General features: G+C 33.1%; 1 non-coding gene across 1 annotated transcript; it reads right to left on the bottom strand.

Moving 5' to 3' along the window:
- Window positions 1–13,446: 13,446 nt before the first annotated feature.
- Window positions 13,447–13,553, bottom strand: LOC121210300 (small nucleolar RNA R71). The gene has a single exon (XR_005905414.1). It is a non-coding gene; the product is annotated as a small nucleolar RNA R71 (small nucleolar RNA).
- Between the last annotated feature and the right edge of the window lie 526 nt (window positions 13,554–14,079).

The raw sequence follows: 14,079 nt of genomic DNA, 5'->3' as shown, positions 1-14,079 counted from the left end.
AAATTTATTTCCTTGTTGCTGAATCGTTTAAAAATATTTTCTGTAGCAGAAGCTTTTAAATCGTGATATTTGAGGAAAACTATTTGTGTTTAGTAAAATCGTTATTTTCAATAAAATCGAGTTTATGTTGAGTTTGGCAGTTTAAAAACCCATGAAAATAGTCTAAATCCGAAATAAAAGTAAATAGTCCGAAAGTCCCAAATTTACAACCAAATACCTCAACATAAATAGAAAATAAACCATAAAGGAATGTAAAGCAATTTCAAAATAACCCATGTGGTCACTGTTGAGTCCTTCGTCCCACCAATCCATAAAGTCTGGGGATTACCTGTACTCATTAAACAGAAGGGGTGAGTTTACGTAAACTCAGTGTGTAATCCCCACAGAAAACATGCATACAGTTAATTAGCAGTAAACAGTCAAATCTAGTCTGGGGCCTAAGCCCATTACAGTTTCAGTATCAGATATGCATTAGGGCCTAAGCCCATCACAGTCATAGTATCAGATATATAGTCCTACCCATCTAGCCTCTACACACCATCTCCGTCCATCCCTACACTCCATGTGGGGTTTAAAACACCCACCTATCTTTACACTTCAAGTAGTACCGAATGCGGCATATAATCAGTATATTGTAGTTGAGCTCCCAGATAATAGGCTTAAAGCCTTTCAGTACATTTCCTTCAATATATCATCATTCCAATCCAATCCAATGCAATTTACAATATGTCATGCTGTTATGCAACCATCAGTCATGCGTAAACATATATATATATACCAGTAATCATGTATAATTTATCATGCATCACATACACTCAGATCATACATTCAGGAGTATAGGTAACACTTACCGACCCTACAATAAGTTCACAGTCAACTTGGGCTACCCGTGTAACCCTAGGAATCATTTCAGATAAATGGGCTCACACGCGCATCTGGCTTGCCTGTGTGGGCCCACACGCCCAGATTGGCCTTGGCCCATGTGGATCACACGGCCTAGCCTAAATTCCTACATGGCCATACGGACTACCCGTGTGGGCTCATATGCCCGTGTGGCCCACATGGCCTAAATTAGTCTAGCCCATGTGTCACACATGGTCTACTTGGCCATCACACGACCGTGTCTTGTGCGTATGGCCTGGCCTCGTCGATCACACTCCCGTGTTATGGCACACGGCCTTGCTTTCACTGAAACCTCATTTTCTGCGTTTTCGAGTACACACCTGGTACGATTTTGATGTAGAAACACTTTCGAGCACCCTAGAACCTATAATCGACCAATAAAGCACTAAATTAAACACTTAAAAATTGAACTAAAATCGAACCCAAATTGATATACTCATTCTTAAAGCGACAAAACTTACCCCAACCACCTCGAATCAGTCGATCATGAAACAGTATGAGGAGAACCTTGATCCTCGCGATATGCTGTTGCTAAAGCAATAATAAACCCAATAAAAAAACTTAATATTCACAACTTACAAACCACGATAACCCACTTACCGGAATGTGTGACAAAAATAAAACTAGCGAAGGTAACGGTAAAAGTCAACAAAAAGAAACAAAATCAAAGAGAAAATGAAAGAAAGAAGAGCAAAAGCTGAATATAGAAGAAGGGAGAAAAGGAAGAAAATGTCAAGACTTTTCCCCAAGAGTCACCAAAATTTTAAAAAAGAAAGAAAGAATATCAGGAAACTAACATTTTGATCACAAATCCCTAAATTCTCTCTTACTTTCACTCTCACAATCCCCATTACCCACAACCACCTCAGTATTTCAACTAAATTGAAACTCCTACAGTCTACCAAGCAAAAATTAACCCCCATCCCAACACTCAACTTAACCACCAGATCAACAGGTCCATTTTGTTATATACTTATAAACTATTAATTAAAAGTGTAACGCCCTAAATTTCATAATTTCAGTTTTTGGAATATTTGTTGTATTTCTGCCCTATTTTTGACAAATATATGCCTGCTTAGGTGACTAAGTGCTTTGGGGTGTCTTGGGGAGGTCCCAAGTTCAAGTCAAGGCTTGGGCTAAATTTTGGTTTTTATTTAAATAAAGCTTGACTTTTGGTTAGTGGGCTTATAAGAATTTGTTGGTAGAAACTTAACAGAATAAGCCTGCTGGTCCAATGGTTAAGTGGCAAGGGATTACATTTGGGGTCTTGGGTTCGAGTCTGTAAGGAGGCATTATTTTTGTGGTTAATGTTATATGGGCGGTTGAGTTGGATTACAACACTGAGTGGTAAGGTTTATCAGATTTTTTTGAGTTATTTTCCCCAAAAATCTTTTCTATAACCGACGTTCTTTTCCCCCTCTGCTAATTCTTTCCTTTTTCTTCCATATTTTCTCTGTAGCCAAACTTTAATTCCTTTGTTTCCCATTATTTCCGTTTCCTTTAGTTCTTGCAAATCATCTCTTTGGGTGCAAGCATCGTTTTTGTCTGTTAGGGGTGAATAAGTTGCTGTGGACTACCTTCCGAGTTTAGCAGCGAGTGATCATTGTTGCTTGTTAAAGGTTCTGGAGTGCACGTAAGTGATTCCGTGTCGAAAACAAACCAAGTGTGTACTCCGTTTACGCAGAAAATGAGTTTCAGTGAAAGCTGAAAAGTTGTTTGTCGATACCACACGGGCGTGTGGACTGCTCGTGTTGCAATACACCGGTGTGTGACTGACGAGCCAGGCCGTACGGACGCCACACGAGTACGACAGATACAGCTGTGTGAGGCTGGCGAGGTCATGTGCAGGGCACGGGCTTGACCAATTGGGCCATGTAGGCCACACGGGCATGTGGGCCACACGGGTGAACCACATGGGTGTGTGGGTTTTTGGGCCAGGCCGTGTAATCCACACGGACGTATGGGCCCACACAGGTGTGTGAGCCCAAGTTGTTTGAAATGTTCTGTAAGGTTACACGGGTCACCCAAGTCAGCTGTGACCTGACTGTAGGGTCAGTAAGTGTTACTTAGACCCCATACTCTGATTAGTTACTGGATTGTATGCAAAAGCATGTGAATTTGTCTGATTTTGTATATTTGTTCTAACTTGATAATGGTATGATCTGATATCTGCATATAAGCATGCCATATTATTTATGTTGCATTGCATTGAGTTGGGATTATTGTGAAGAGAAGAAAGACTGAAAGGCTATTAGCCTGTTATCTGGCAGCTATGCTACTGCATGTATCTGATATGTGCCAATTTACTGTACCATTTGGTGTGTAGGGTTGGATGGGTTGATTTTATCTCCATGCTTGGTGTGTAGGGCTGGGTGGGTCGATTCTATCCCCACATGGTGTGTTCGGTTGGAGGGAGATGGTGTGCAGGGTTAGTGGGCACGTTTCTTTGGTAATCTGCTCTGTTATGCATACAATATCTGTATGGAATAAGGCCCGATTATTCTAATTCTGTATCTAAGTGGGCTAAGGTCCACACCGTTTCTGAAAATGGCTAAGAATTATCTGTATTTTGTTTTCTATTTGTATGCGTGTTGTCTGTGGGGATGTACACACTGAGTTTGCGAAAACTCATCCCCTTTGTTTATTTGATCTATCAGGTAATCCCTAGCAGTAGATGAATCGGTGTAACAGAGGGCTCAACGATGACCACCGCTAGTCATGTGTTGGTTTATGAGTTACATTCTATTTTATTTGCATTCATTTAATATTTATTTTCGGGATTATTTATATATTCAGGCTCAAACTATTTTGGGTTTAATTCGGGATTTTAAGTTGTTTAATTCTATGATTTATAAACGACGACACCACAAATATGTTCTGGAAACTTAACTTAAGGTTTTCGTATAAATGAATGATGTCATAACTTCCGCAATAAAGAAATGTTTCAAGTAATAACCTAAATATTGATTTCACGACATAAGTAAAGATAATAAATAGAACGAATTTAAACTTGCTAAGGTTTTCTAAAAGCACTCTCATGTGACGCCGCCAGATTCGACCATAACGTCTAGGCCAGGTTTGGGGTGTTACAAAAAGCCTACTGACCAGAGATAGAGCTTGAATCAGAAAAATACCAAAATTTAACCAAAGTCATGGCTTGAACTTGGAACCTCCCATACACACCCAGAACACATAACCACTGAAGTAGACAGATATTAATTTCAAATTTACAAAAGCCGAAATTAATAAATTTTGGGGCGTTACAGAGAAATTGATATTTTACTATGTTTTTATATTTTACTCCATGAGATCTTTACAACTGTATATCATATGCTCAAAATGATTGAGTAATGAATGAGAAATTGATGCTCAAAGTAAGCTACTTGTGAATTATGTTGAGTAAAATGGTAAGCTTAGTCCCACATTAGTTAGATATTAATAATGGAATATGTTTATATATGTGAACCAACTTGGTAATTATTAAATGACTAAATTAATAATTTCCCTCATGCACAAGGGGTGCATTTAATTTATTTGGTGTATTTAATTTATTATATTTTTTAAATTTGTTTTTATATGAAAAATAATCTAAAATTAAGTAAATATGGGCGAACCGAGCTCAAGTTTAGTATTTTTAATCAGGGTCTTAACTTAAGTAGAATTTTAAGTTTATTTTTTTAGATCAGACCTAAAATTTTAGGCTGACCTAACTCATAATCATGTCTAATTATAAACAACTAACAAGAATATAAATATAATAAAAAAGTATAAGAATCTAAATATAATAGGAGAAAGATAATGATTCTTTAAGGATGGAACCTATAATTAATATCCATTTATAATTCAATCCACAGTGGCATGATTATATATAAGTAAGTGAAATGGACATTAGTATAATAGAAATTAAGTGTTTATTACCATCAAATTTGAGTTAAAACCTACATAATCTTATTTTTTTGATTTAAAAAAAACAAAAGTAAAACTGGAATTATTAAAAAAGACTAGTGGTGAGAGTAGAGGTGTGCATGGGCCTGAAAAATGAGCTTGGACAAAAAAATAGGCCCGTTTGAAAACGGGCCGAGCCCTGAGTAAGATTTTTTTGGCCCAGGCCCGACCCGATTTTAATATTAAATTGTTTTTAAAAATTTTTTATTTTTAATTTTAAGTAACTTTAGTACTTTGACTTTACTCTTTTTGTTTTTTTAATGTTATTTTGATATTGTAAAACTTTTGTTATTAATATAATTTGGTTCTTAATTTAGTTCTAATTTGTTTCAATTTTTCAATTTTAATATAATTACTTTTTATTATATTTTTAATTTATGTATTATTTTAAGAATTATTTTAGTCTCATTTTTTATTTGTTTTTTGTTTTAATATTTGTTTTCATGTTTTTAAATGTATTTGATTTATTATATTTTAAATTTTTTTATTTAATAAAAAAGCAAAAAAAAATTTAATATGGCCGGGCCGGGCCCAAGCCTTGAAAACGGGCAAAATTTTTTTATGAGCCCAGCCCGGCCCGGCCCATGCACACCTCTAGGTGAGAGTAGGGTAGAAGCAATATGCACACGCGTGATTAGAAACACCGCTTTCTATTTCAGTTTCAACAATGTTCCAGGGGTGACAGGGTCCGGTTCCCTAAAGCAGAAATGTTTGTATTTAGGTTGTTTAAAATTTTTAAAATTTTAAATTAGTGAAGATAAAATTTTATTTTAGTCCTTTAAAAATAATAAAAATTTTAATTTAATTTTTTAAAAGTTATAAAAATAGAAATTATTAAAATAGTAAAATTATATTTTTACTATCGTAAAAATTATAATTTAATTTCAACCTCTAAAAGAATTTTCTAACTTCCCTCCTAGTTCAAAGGATATTGCTTCCTATACTCAATAATAAGTAATTTTATGTTAAATAAATAATTAGTTTTCTACATAATATTGTTAAAGAGAGGGGCTTTTGGTTTAGTTTCCAAATTGCAAAGCATTTTGATTTTAGAATAATTATATATTTCCGTTAGTAAATGTATGAAATTGGTGCTCCAGAGGGTTATGTAAATTAGATTAAGATGTAATTTCATAAGAATTAAATCACACTTTGATTAAAATAATGAAGTTTAAGACTTCAAATTTATAATGTTGTTGATTTAAAGTTTATTATGTATATAATTTTATTAATTTATTAAAAATTAAAAAATTATTTTATAAAATATAAATATTTTAATTTGATCTCTAAATACAAGTATCTATCAAATTGGCATCTACCATTGGCTTTTTCGTCATCATTCCTTTAGCAGTCAAATGCTGACATGTTTCATCAACTCATTGTGACACGTCTGTTTCTTTTTTAATAAATAAATATAAATTTTGTTATAATTATAATAAGTTTTTTTTTATTTAAAAGTAATGAAAATTTCTTTAAAATAAGTAATGAAAATATTAATTTTACGTATAATGATAAATTTAGTCTTCAATATTTACATCTTTTGTTAATTTATCTCTTATTTTTTTGAGTTAAATTTGATTATTAGTGTTTCAAAAAATAGTCAATCGTTTTTTAATGAAAATGTTAATTCAAACATTAATTTTTTTAATAATATTGATGTGATACTTGCGTAGCAATTCATGTGTGATTCATGCTGATATGATATTATTTAACTCTTATGTCAACAATAATTTAATATTATAAAAACATTCAAAATATAAAATAAAATAACTCAAAATTCAAAAAGTTATAAAGACTAAAAAAATTAGCATGAAGCACATTACTATATAGACTGACATGTTTAAAAATTTAAAATCTTAGTCCATATTTTAGTTAAAAATAGCTATTTGACTTTTTTCGGAAGGTTGATAATTAAATTTAATTTTTTTTAAAAAATTGAGAGCTAAATTTAACTCAAAAAAGAGAATAAATACCCAATTGAAAAAAATATAAACATTAAAAAATAAATTTATCCTTGTGCCTTAATTTTATACAAATGTTCTTTGTTTTTTTCCCCTTTTCTTATCTTTTCTCTTTCTATAAAAGAATATTAAAAATAAATTATAATTTAAACTAATATGTTAATAAAGTTTAATTTATAAACAATTAAGCTAACTTTTGTAAGAATATTTTGTCGTTATCCCCTTTCTTTTTTTTCATAAAAGGAAAATTAACAAAAAATATTGGATCATAAAATATTTAAAATGTATATTTTTATTGACATAATGATAAATTTAGTTCTCACTATTTTTGCATTTTTTGTCAATTTGACTTTTATTTTTTGGGGTTAAATTGGGTCATTAATCTTTCAAAAAAGTCAAGTTACTTTTTTAACGGAATACTGACTAAAACATTTACCTTTAGTAATGTTGGTGGACAACTTGCATGGCAATCCACGTGTATTTCATGCTGATATAGAAATATTTGCTTTGTATGTTACATAAAAAAATAATTTAAAATATATAAATATATATATAAATCTTTAAAAAAATAAAGTACATATGGATTGCCATGTGGGCTACCATGTTTAAAAATTTAATGTTTTAGTCAATATTTCCATTAAAAAACAACACTATGACTCTTTTTTTTGAAAGGTTGAAGCTCAAATTCGACCTTTTTCAAAAGGTTGAGGGCTAAATTGATAAAAGATGTAAATGTTAAAAGGCTAAATTTATCATTATATCATTTTTATTTTCCTTCTTATATTTCTTAGGCCTTTTTTATTTTTTAATAAATAAAAACAAAGAAAAATGAGTAATACTTTATATTAATCATTTTTTCATTAATTTAATCATAAAACGATAAAAAGGAAAATATAAATTCTTAATAAGTCAATGTAAATGAATTTTATATTTTACAGAATTATTTCATTTACAAAGAAAACAAAGCGATATAGAAAAAGTGTTTTCTTATACAGTTGATCGATTAATTTAATTTTAACCGAAATTTAAACACCACTAATAAAAATTATAATAGAAAGGATCAATTTGATATGATAGTTGTAATTAGTAGGTGCACAAGTGTTTATGGGGAAGCTGGATAGAATTTAAGTTATCAATATATTATATAATTATTTAAATTTAATTTGATTCAATTTGAAATATAAACATTAAAATTTGATTAATTTTACCTACATTTATAAATAATTAATTTATGTCTTTTTCAACCTATTCATATTATTTATTTTAATTTTTGTAAAAAATATTTATTTACTATTTAATAATTAAATATTTCTTTTTACTAATGATATATATTGTTTTATTAATTTTTAAACATAAATAATTTAATATATTCTTTTAACATATTCATATATGTTAAATAAATAAAAAATAAATTATTATAAACTTGAAAATAAGTTTGAGCAGTTTACTATATTGAGGTTTAAGTCTAACTAATGTTTTAAACGAGATTAATAATATCTTTCAAGAAAAAAACAGTAGGTATGATCGAAGATCCTCCTAGTCGGGCGGTCAAAAAAGTAAGGCGGAGAGAAGAGGACCCTCTCGATGGCGGAGGAGGGAGTAAGCAGACGGAGCCAGTGGGTTCTAAACTTTTCTCGTTTAGAGATGTGGTGATGAATTCAAATCAGTTGAATAACTCTCTAAATAACAAGTAAGAAGATGAATATATTGATTTAATGGATGGTGATATACGAAAGGAGATTATTGATGGAGTTCCCTCAATTGATTTTTCTGATAGAATGTATTCAATAATTAAGGAGAGCATGTTAAAAACTGTGGTCAACAAACTTTTAGGGAGGAAGATAGGATACAATGCCTTATGGAACAAAGTCTGTTCGTTGTGGAAACCATCTATACGACTCCAGCTTATGGATATTGAAAATGTCAATTTTCTAGCTAAGTTTGAATCTTTTGTGGATTATAGTAACATTCTTTTGAATGGTCCATGGGTGATTTACGGTTAGTATCTGACGGTTCAACCTTAAACGAAGCAATTTTCTGCATTATAATTGTTCCCCATTAGTGTTGTTGCATGGGTCCGTACACTGGGTTTATCAGGATCATTGTATAAGAGAAGTACTCTCCAGGCTATTGGTGAAATGGTGGGGAATGTAATCAAAATTGATTTAACGACGGATAAAAGAGTAAGGGGTCAGTTTGCCCGATTTGCAGTTCAAATTGACTTAAAGAAGCCGCTTGTTTCTAGAATAAGAATTGCTAGTAGGATCCACATAGTAGAGTATAGATCTCTTCCAACAATTTGTTTTGGCTGTGGCACTTTTGGACACTTGAAAGGAGGCTGTCCTTAATCAAAGATAGTGGAGGATATGGAGAAAGGATCGGGTGAAGCTAAGGATCCTGTTAGATTGGATCAACATGTACATCAATTCAAGAACGGGTTGAGAATGAAAGGTTCGGTGAGTGGATGATTGTGGATCGTCAGAATCGTAGACAAAATCGAAGGAACGATGATGGATAAGAGAGTGGAAATGGAAACAATCTTTTCGGATCTTGATTTAATATTCTTTCCAAAATAGGTGTCTCACAGGATGAAACAACTAGAATGGTGCAAGTATTTTTAATTTCAGGAAACATAAGGAACAAAGAGTTAATTTACTTGCTAAATTTTCAGGTGAGGGTCAAGAAAAGCTCACTGAATCTATTATAAAGATTATGAATGGGAGAAAATTTGATGGGAGTAATAAAGGGAAGAATATTAAAGCTAAAAGTCATAAAAAGTGGGTTATGGGTGTTAAAGGGTAGGCTAATAAACAGGCTGTGGGAGGGCATAGAATGGGGAATCAGGGGATGGAATTAAGAAGTCTGGGATGAGTTCTGAAACTCTCAAGATTGGGCCAAAAGTGGGGTCTAGGCTACCTAAATTTGGTACCAATGGTAACCAAGGAATATTGGATCGAAAATTTCACACAGTTCATATTTTCAAAGAAAACTATAACCCAAATGATCTAATTGGTTCTTCTCCTCTTATGGGAAATGAACTAGGAATAAAAAAAAATGTTATTCCTCATTCTGCACTCCCTCCTTTTTTGAAGGAAAATAGGAGTAATAATACTCTGAACTTTGGGTTTAGAGGGGATGAGGAAACTCTTGATGGCTTGGCTGGCATGGTTCTTATTTGATAGGTTATCCAAGGTACGGTGGATCGTTTGGAGGTGGAGGATAGAGATGCAGACACGCGAGAGGGGAACACAGAACTGGTAGTGTTGGACTAGGCTGATAGTGGACAGATTCTGGGTCGACCACCGCGAGTGGACCATGGGGGTGAAAGTGACGCGACACTCATGAACGATTCATTAGATGAATGATGGTGTCCTCAAAGGTTTGGTCTTTTTTTTAATTCTGATTTTTATAATGTCAAAAAATTTTGTATGGAACTGCCAAGGTGTTGGGTATCCTAATTTTGGCAGAATTATGAAGGAGTATTTACGCGAAGTAGATCCTTGTATTGTGGTTTTGATGGAAACCCGAAATAGTAGTTTAAAAGCAGATACAATGATTAAAATTATTGATCTGCCTTATTCTCATCGGGTGGAAGCTGTGGGATATTCGGGTGGTATTTGGGTTCTGCGGAAAGATAATATTCATGTTGAAGTTATGGTTAATCATATGCAATTTACTCGCACGAAAATTAAATTTGATGATGTTATAGATTAGGTGCTCTTTATAGGTGTTTATGGGAGTCCTAATAAAAATTTGAGGAAAGATTTATGGTATGGCCTAAGCTGTATTGCTAAGAATATTAGTCTTCCTTGGTTGATTGCTGGGGATTTTAATGCTTTGCTTAATGAGGATTAGAAAAAAGGTGGCTTGAAAAGGGTTGTTGCTAGTTGTCCGGCTTTCCAACAGGTATGCTCAGTTTGTGAGTTGAAGGATATTGGATTTAGAGGTCCCAAATTCACTTGGAATAGACGGAATATATTTGAGCATCTTGATAGAGCCTTATGCAATTCTCGCTGGGAGCTAATGTTTCCGTATATTTTTGTTTTTCATATGCTGATAATTGGAAACACGAAAATTTACGCATTTTTACATACCTTTTTTTAGCTTAAAATTATACCGTTTCAATTAAATTCTTGTCGAAAAATAATTAATTTTCATAAAATAATTAAATTATACTTAAAATATTAACATGATGAATTTTAGTTAATTTTATAATTAATTTTGAGTAATTTTGCTTATTTTCGACAAAATTACGTAAATGGCGAAAAATGGCTCGACAGACACTGCTTGAAGCACAAAATTTAAAAGCAATTAGAAGTATCAAGGCAAATTAATTTCCAGCCTAAGACAGTCCAATTATGTGTATTAATTCATAATATAATTAATTTTAATTTATACCCAATTTAATTTAGGCTAAATAAATTAATATTAATTAATTATGGAAAAAGTGGTCCAGTTGAACCGAACCGATTAAAGTGAACAGGCCATAGATTGGGCAGCCCAAAACCAGCCATATGCTGACCCAAATCAGCTTATTAACTGAATAATTAAGCTTGCAAAGAAGCCCTTGAAGTCTTGTCAAAGTTGCATTCAAACCCCTCCATAGTTGGTGGATTTTTGGATTTGCCCCAAGCCATTTTTAACAAAGTTGAAAGCATCAACTTTGCCACATAGGTGGCCGGCCAAGGGGTGGATCTTTGGATGCTATTTTTAGTAAATTTTAGCTGCCACGCTTAGCTATAAAAGTCCCCCTTGGCTGATCATTCAAAGCATCTCATTCATTCCTCATTCATTTCACAACACTTCTCTCATCTCTCATTCTTTTTCTCTCACTTTTCCATTTCAATTCCCTTGCTCTTGTGCCGATTTCTTCCCTTGGAAAAGGGGTGTTCTTCAACAATTTTGGAGCAGCAATTGAGTGTTCATTGAAGCATTGATCGGCGAGGACAACAAGAAGGAAGAACGGAGCAACCCAGTCAAGCCTCGGAAAACCACCAGATTTGATTCTTATTCCCTATCTCTTTAATTTTTGTTGTTGTTATGATGAACATATCTATGAGTATTCATGTTGTTGGAATGGTTAATTTAATCAGCTTAGCTTGAATTTAATTATGTTGGGTTGATAGCATTTCATCTTCTTAAATTGTTAAAATTGTGTTTATGTTGTTATAGGGCTCGGTAAAATGCTTGATTAAGTAAAATCATGCCTAAGTTATTCTTGCGTTACGATTGTGAGGTAACTAATGAATTAATTATTTAAACGTATTGAAATTGTAATTAATTGACATAGTACTTGATCAGTGCATGTTTATTCTTCTAAGGAAGCTGAAGGTTAAATTAGCAATGTATCTGTCGATATTATTGTCTTGCATAACTTGCAAGATTATTGTGATTAAACTGTTTCAAGATAGGGATACCTTGTTACCTCACATCATCTTTTATATGCTTGTTAGATTTAATTAATTGTTTGAATTGACATAGGGATATGCAAGAGATTAGTTCAGTTTAATGAGTATGTATGTGCAATAACATGTTTGCTTACTAGAATCTGTTTAGTCGGTTGAATTGGCATAGGGATATGTCAAGAGATGAATGGATTTTGGTATGTAAGTATGTTCATAAGTTAGCAAATTACTGGGTTTCCGTGATTTTATTCGTAACAATATAAACATAAGTTTAATAATTCTAAGATGAGAAGTGTAATTAATCCAACACAATTATATCATCTTGATTAAATATTATTTTGAAATCGTGCATTAGAACTTTCTTTTACTTCATTTATTTATTTATTTTAATTTTATTAAGTTTTTAATCACCCTCTTTGAACAAAATATTTTTCTTCACCAAAGTGTTTTAACTTGCATTCATAAATAATCCTTTTCACAATCCCTGTGGGTACGATAACTCGACATTTACTTGTCATTTTATTACTTGTTGCGATTGTGTACACTTGCACATTTCCGTCGTTCCAAGTTTTTGGCTCCGTTACCGGGGACTATTTTAAAAAGTCATTATTTGTGAATTTGTTAGTTTACATTTTGGTTTACTTTTTTTTGTTTAATTTTTAACTTAATTAATTTTTCTGTGATTATTTCAGGTGTCTATGAGTATTCATTGAATTATTGACCTACTCCCTGTAGACCTTGAGATAGAAAGAACTTTTCGATAGCGAAGAAGACAAGCAAATCAGAGGAGGACCGCAGAGATGAACTTCGAAAATCCAATCTAAGGAAACGGAGCAAACCTTGCTCAAAATCCTATCCTTATTGCTGATGATAGGGATAGAGCTTTACGACAGTATGCCGTGCCCGTATTTAATGATCTTAATCCGGGCAAAATTGAGGCACAACAGTTCGAGCTGAAGCCATTCATGTTCCAGATGCTTCAGACAATGGGCCAATTCAGTGGAATACATATCGAAGATCCTCACCTACACTTAAGACTATTTATGGAGGTGAGCGATTCTTTCAAGTTAGCTGGAGTACCTGAAGATGCATTACGATTGAAGCTGTTCCCATATTCACTGAGGGACAGAGCTTGAGCCTGGTTGAACTCATTTCCATCGAACTCAATTTCCACATGGCAAGCGTTAACAGAAAGATTCCTTATGAAGTATTTCCCGCCTAGCAAGAATGCTAAGTTGAGGAACGAGATCGCTACCTTCCAACAAATAGATGATGAGTCCTTGTATGAGGCATGGGAAAGGTACAAAGAATTATTACAAAAGTGCCCTCATCATGGAATCCCACATTGCATCCAACTTGAGACATTTTAGAATGGTCTCAATGCTCGCACGAGGATGGTAGTGGATGCTTCTACTAATGGTGCTCTCCTTTTTAAGTCTTACAATGAGGCTTATGAAATTATCGAGAGGATTGCCAGCAACAATTACCAATGGCCAACCAACCGAGCAGCGTCAAGAAGATGAGTTATTGGGATACATGAAGTAGACGCTCTTACTTCACTCGCATCTCAGGTATCATCAATATCCTCAATGCTTAAAAATCTTACACTATTGGGTCTAACAGTTTTGCAGTACAGCCACCAAATCAATTTGAAAATATAACCTGTGTTTATTGTGGGGAAGGACATTTGTTTGAAGAATGTCCATCAAACCTAGAATCCATGTACTACATAGGTAACCAGAACCAAAACCAAGGAAAGCAATGACTGCAATCCAATTTTTATAACCCATCGTGGCGAAACCAACCGAAAATCTGTTGAAGGCATACATGGCCAAGAACAACACCTTAATCCAAAGCCAAGCAGT

This window comes from Gossypium hirsutum, chromosome A11, assembly GCF_007990345.1.
Source record: "Gossypium hirsutum isolate 1008001.06 chromosome A11, Gossypium_hirsutum_v2.1, whole genome shotgun sequence".
In the NCBI taxonomy this organism is placed as follows: domain Eukaryota; kingdom Viridiplantae; phylum Streptophyta; class Magnoliopsida; order Malvales; family Malvaceae; genus Gossypium; species Gossypium hirsutum.
The sequence above is the reverse complement of the archived record's forward strand: the minus strand, read 5'-3'. Positions and strand labels throughout refer to the sequence as shown.